The 6,616-nt window shown below is 41.8% G+C and overlaps 1 pseudogene; it reads right to left on the bottom strand.

The window, feature by feature from the left end:
* Positions 1–2,139: 2,139 nt before the first annotated feature.
* Positions 2,140–6,200, bottom strand: LOC109445673 (ubiquitin-ribosomal protein eL40 fusion protein; annotated as a pseudogene).
* Positions 6,201–6,616: the final 416 nt, after the last annotated feature.

Here is a 6,616-nt window from a genome sequence, read left to right on the forward strand (position 1 = left end):
GGCTGCTGATCCAGGCCATGCCCCAGACCTGCACTCCTCCCAGTGAGCTTTGCTAACAAGCCTGGGAGAGAAGCTTCCCGTGTGCGCGGCTTACACACCCACATGTAAATCCAGCAGTCTGTGGCTGCTCTAAGCCCGGCAGATTAAAATTGTGTCTGTCCTTCACGAGCACTGTTCCGAATGAGTCTCCAAAGCTGGGAGCAGAGCAGCCAGCCTGTCTGTGTCCTGCTCTAAGGACTTTACAAAGAGTCCATGGCGCACAACCTAACCCAAGACAGAACCAATACACCCAGCTGGTCATTCCCCCCCAGCTTTGGCCAGTTCTTCAGAGCAAACAGTTGTATAGAAGCAAACATTTTCCATTAATACAAAATGTTCATGTGAGCCCAAGTCAACTACTGCATTTGTAGGTACCTGTGAACCTGGATGCTTGGAACTAAAGGGAAATTAGTCTTGTGTGTTACCCCTCAGCGACTCAGATTCAGTGGTCCCCGTCCACAGAAGGGAGAGCTGGATGAAGAGGGAGAGGGTGAGGGAACCCAGGTTCTACTTTTATTCATTCATTTCATAAACATTTGTTGAGTCTCTATGACATGCCCAACGCTATGCTCTATGCCTGGGGAGAACTTAGCTTTAGATGGAGCCTTTCCGGGTTCACAAAATCAAAAGTTTCCAGAACCGGATAGTAACGTAAATGAGGGAGCCATGTTTATGCCACGCCACAGCTCCAGCTGCTTGTTTCCATAATGGCCTACAAGGCAATTTTGCTAGACCTTCTGACTTTTCAAGAGAAAACAGGATTTTTATGTCATCTTTTAATTTTTAAGGAGAGGCTGAAACTTTAAAACAAAAACAAAAATATCCCAGCATGGACAAAACCAATCCAATTGCGAAGCCTTCAAACTATAACTTCTGCTTTAGAGACAGGGAGGCGTAGTGGTTAAGCATTCCCTTCTTAGGGAATGCCAATTATGTAACAATCTCCAAATCTCTGGGGCTTAATCCAATGTATGTTCATTTATTACTCATGTCCAAGTCCAATGTGGTCAACACATAGGGTGCTCTATTCCATCCATGGATCCATGCACCTTCTATCTGGCTCTGCCACCCCCCAGGATCTTCCCAGAATCCTATACTGGGTTCTCTGCTTTGAGCTAACTATGGGAGAGAGACAAGGGAAGGGAAGGGAAGGGGATGGGAGGACAAAAGAGGGGAGGGGAGAAAAGGGAAGAGTGAGATTGAGAAAATATCAGGTGTATCACATCTGTCCATTCCCATTAGCCAGAACCTTGTCACAAGGCCCCAATCTAATTGTCAAGTTCAGACATGAAGTGTTCCTCTGCATTCAGGAACATCTAGACAATCTCTGCAATACTCTGCATTCATATAAACACAATTCTGTGGGTTCAGAATGTCTACCTATTGGTCCCAGTCTTGCCCTTCAGTGCAACACACACAGGACAACAGGAAGATACGCAAGCGTGGAGGCTGGTAGGCTTAGAGTTGAATCTCAGTTCTAATTCTTGCTAACTTTGGACCTTGGGCAAACTCTTTAAACTCTCTGTGCCTCAGTTTATTCATTTCAAAAATAAAGATAGTTATTACCTCCCTGGGCTGTTGCAAGGATGGAATAAAATAATGTATGTGTTAGCACATGGCATAATGTCTAGTACAGAGACTAGAAGACACTCAATGCCAGTGTCTCCCCTGGTCTTCTATACGAATGCCTTCCAGGTATTTAAAGACGACTAGGATTACTTCTGTAAGTTTTCTCTTCTCCCAGTTTCCTCGGCTACGTTCATTGTTTTTATATGATGTCATTGCCAGCCCCCTTCCTCTCGTGATCGTTGTTCCACGGTCATACCCCAGTTTGTCTTAGTTTAGGTTTCTCTGAAAGCAGACCCTGAGACAGGACTTGGGTTTAGATCATTTTGGGGGGAAGTTGATCTTAGGAAATAGTAGTGAAGTTAAAGGGGGAAGGGTGAAAAGTTAATAAATGAGTAAGTTCCAGCTGTGGGCAACTGGAGTTCAATCCCATAGGGACTCTGAGGAACCATGCAGAAGGCACCTTAGAATTGTCCCACAGTCCATGTCCTGCAGGATGGGAAAGCTAGGCCATTTCTCCCTGAAATCCTGCCTTCATTGGTTCAGGGCTGCCTCCAACTGAGGGGTGTTAACTGCCTTGAAAGTACAGGCTGTGCCTGCATGTAGCTCAGCAGGCTTTCCAGACTTGAAGCAAAGCGAGAGACACTGCTGTGAGCTGGTGTGGATGCCGGCAAAGTGCAGGGCCGTGTCCACCACAGCCACACTGAAATCTGGTGGCTGAAGGATGGGCTCAGTACATCACAAGCTCCGCTACGATGTCTCTTGCAAAAATGTCTGAAAGAATCCACCCCACGTGTTCATAACGGTTGTGTCTGGCCATAGGAATTATACTCATATGGTTATTTTGTCTTTTCAGGTTTTTTTTGTTTCCTCAAGGAATATGTGATGGCCAGGAATAAATACTATGACCCAAGAGAGGGTCTGACCGGGGCAGGATGGAAGATAGTTCATTAAAACCAAACTGAGGATAAAAGAAGCAAAACTGGTTATATTCATAGATGACATTATCCCATGCATAGAAAATCCCAAGGAATCCACATACAAAATGACTAAAACTAATAAATGAGTTTAGCAAGGTTGCAGGATACAAGATTAATATTCAAAAGTCAACTGTATTTCCATAGTAGCAACAACAAATCCAAAAATGAAATTTAAAAAAAAAAGTCTATTCACAAAGCCTAAACAATATAAAATACTTAGGAATAAATGTAATAAAAGTGCGCTTTTACACTAAAAATTATAAAACATTACTTAAAGAAATTAATGAATATTTAAATAAATGGAGAAACAGTCCCATTTATGGATTGGAAGACTCAATATTGTCAAGACAGAAATTCTCCAATTGATCTATATACTCAACACAATCCCTATCAAAATCCTATCAGGCTTTTTTGGTAGAAATTGACACACTGATCCTAAAATTTATATGACAATGAAAAATACAGTCAAAAGAATTTTGGGGGAAAAAAACAGAATAAAGTTGGAAGACTTATATTACTTGATTTGAAAATTTACTATAAAGTCACACGAATCAATACAGTGTGGTATTGGTGTAAGGACAGACATATAGATCAATGGCTGAGGACTGAGAGTTCAGATATAAACCTTTGCATTATAGTCAATTAATTTTTGACAAAGGTGCCAAAATAATTCAATGGGGGAACAAACAGTCTTTTTTCAGCAAATGGTGCCAGGACTATTACAGACCCACATGGAAAAACATGAACTTAGGTCCTTATCTCACATCATATCTAAATAACGAACTGGATTCTCTTTTAGTTTTTCTGACTCCTGGGCCAGGTGTATGTGCTTTGCTCCATGATGAAAAACCTCAGCTTCTGAAAGCACCCTTGTCAACAAGGTCAAAAACAACAAGAAGAAACACAGGTTCCAATCTGTCCCTGTGGGGTCCTGGCTCCTGTTCATGGGATACTAGCCTGCTGTGATCTTTCCTTCCTGCCTACCTGCCTGTGGACTTCAAAGGTTTGTCTGGGATCAGATTTGCTTCCAAGTTCATGTAGAGCATTCAGTTTCTTGCAGGTTGTGAGGCTGAGGACTTCATTTTCTTGCTGACTATTAGGTGGAGGCTGCTTTCAGCTCCTTGCTGCATGGTCTTTTCCATATGGCAGCTCACAATATGGCAGCTTGCTCCTTCAAAGCCAGCAAAGGAGAGAGGGTCTCCTAACAAGATGGATTGCAGCCTTATGTAATGTAATCATGAACATATAACCATATATATATATACCATTGCCTTTGCCAAATTCTACTAGTTAGAAGCACATCACAGGTCTCATTCATACACAAGAGGAGATCACACAAGGGTTGAAACCAGGAGGTGGGGAATGTAAGGGCTACCCCAAAGGCTGTCCATCACAGTCTACCTTCTTGTCCCCAATGATTTCTGTCCCTTTCACATGAAAAATACATTTACTCCCTCCCAAGTTCCCCCCAAGAACCTCATATCATTATGGCATCTGCTCAAAGCCTAGAATCTCATCATCTAAATCAGGTCCAGGTATGGATGAGCCTCCTTGGGTATAGTTACTCTCAATCTATTAAAAGAAAGACACACTATCAAACACACCCAGCATACAATGGAGGAGCAGGTATAGTAAAATAGTTATAGACATCCCATTTAGGGGGACGGGGCAGATAAAAGGGGACGGAGGAGAGAAAAGGTAAAAAGGGGTTACCACTCAAAGGAAATAGATATACAAGTCCAAGAAGCCCAGAGAGTCCCAAACAAGAGGAATCCAAAGAGACCCACACCAAAACACATCATAATTAAAATACCGAAGTTTAAAGAAAAAGACAGAACCTTAAAAGCAGCATACGCAGTTAGTTACTTTCAAGGGAGCTCCCATAAGATTGTCAGCTGATTTCTCAACAGAAACTTTGCAGGCCAGAAGGAACTGGCACAAAATATTCAAAGTGATGAAAAGCAAGGACCTGCAACCGAGATTACTCTACCCAGCAAGGTTATGATTTAGAATCAAAGAACAGAGAAAGCACTTTCCAGACAAGAAAAAGCTAAAGGAGTTCATCACCACCAAACCAGTATTACAAAAAAGTGTTAAAGGGACTTCTTTAAGAAGAAGAAGAAAGATTTTTAAAAAATGCAAATAATAGAATGGCAGTAACTACATGCCTATTAATAATTACTTTAAATGTAAATGGATTAAATGCTCCAATCAAAGGACATAGGGTGGCTGAATGAATAAGAAAACAAGACCCTTCCACATGCTGCCTACAAGAGACTCAATTCAGATCAAAAGACACACACAGACTGAAAGTAAAGAGCTGGAAAAAGATATTTCATGCAAATAAAAATGAAAAAAGATAGTTGGGGTAGCAATACTTATACCAGACAAAATAGACTTTAGAACAAAGGCTATAACAAGAGACAAAGAAGTACCCATCAATTCCACTTCTGGGTATTTATCTGAAGAAACCCCAACACTGATTCAAAAAGACATGTGCATCCCTCTGTTCAATGCAGCATTATTTACAATAGCCAAGATAAGGAGGCAACCTAAGCACCCATTGATAGAAGAATGGACAAAGAAGAAGTGATACATAGGAGTTTATACAATGGAATATTACTCAGCCATCAAAAGAATGAAATCTTGCCATTTGTGACAACATGGATGGACCTAGATGGTACTATGCTAGAGAAATAAGTCAGACAGAGAAAGACAAATACTATATGATTTCACTTATATGTGGAATCTGAAAAACAAAATAAACAAAACAGAAACAGACTCATAAATACAGAGAACAAAACTGATGGTTACTAGATTGAAGAAGGGTTGGGGGATGCATGAAAAGGGGGAAGAGATAAAGATGTGCAAACTGCCAGTTATAAAACCAGTCACAGGGATGTAATATACAGCATAGGGAATATAATCAATAATATTGTAAAAATTATGTATGGTGTCCGATGAATAATAGACTTATCAGGGTGATCACTTTGTAAATTATATAAATGTTGAATCACTATGTTGAACACCTGAAACTAATATTGCATGTCAACTGTAATTGGAAAAAAAAAAATTATATATATATATATATATATATATGTTTTCCACAAACGAAAAACTTTATCGAATCCCAGAACCAAGGGGTTTGCCCTGCATGCCGAGGAGGTGGTGCAGGGGCCATATTTGACCTTTTTCTTGGGGCGTAGGTTGTTGGTGTGGCCATGCTTCTTGCGGCAGTTGACAGCACGGGGATGGAGGCAGGCATAACACTTGAGCAGATCATCTTGTCGCCATTGTCCTTCTGGGCAAGTTGGTGGAAGGAGAGCTCGATGATGCTGCCCCACAGGCGAGGCACCAAGTGCAGGGTGGACCCTTTCTGGCTGTTAGAGTCTAAGCGAGTGCGGCCATCCTCCAGCTGGTCGCCTGCAAAAACCAGATGCTGCTGGTCCCGTGGGATGCCCTCCTTATCTTGGATTAGAGCTTTGACATTCTCCATGGTGTCACTGAGCTCGACCTCCAGGGTGATGGTCTTGCCCCTCAGGGTCTTCCCAAAGATCTGCATCTCTGCATCTGCTGGGGAGGCTGCTCGGCTGCCTCATTGAAGAGAAAGACCATAAAATATTATTTTTTTAAAAATGCCCCCAAAAGGCGGGGGGTTGGGGAGGTGGAAGATTACCACTAGAAAGTAAATTCAGCCTTGCAAACTTCTGCCAGAGTTCCTGGATTAGATTCCAAGGCCTGAGAATAATCCAGGTATAATGAATAATGAAAGGTACACACGTTTGCAGCTGAGTAGTTTTATCATCCTGTTTCCTGCCAGTAGAATTTGGGAGATCCAACAGCCTCCTTTCATTTTGTATTCTCTCTGTCTCTTTCAGTTTAAGTTGGTAGTGCTTTCGCTGAAATCAATTTCATAAATACTCTGTGGGTCTCCTGTCAATTTCCCCGTTACACATAAGCAACACCCACAGTTCTCCTTGAGACAGGCGCTCCTTTACCTCGGACAAAAATGCTGAGATGGCTAAAGGACA

The sequence above is a fragment of the Rhinolophus sinicus genome, linkage group LG03 (assembly GCF_036562045.2).
Source record: "Rhinolophus sinicus isolate RSC01 linkage group LG03, ASM3656204v1, whole genome shotgun sequence".
Lineage (NCBI taxonomy): Eukaryota > Metazoa > Chordata > Mammalia > Chiroptera > Rhinolophidae > Rhinolophus > Rhinolophus sinicus.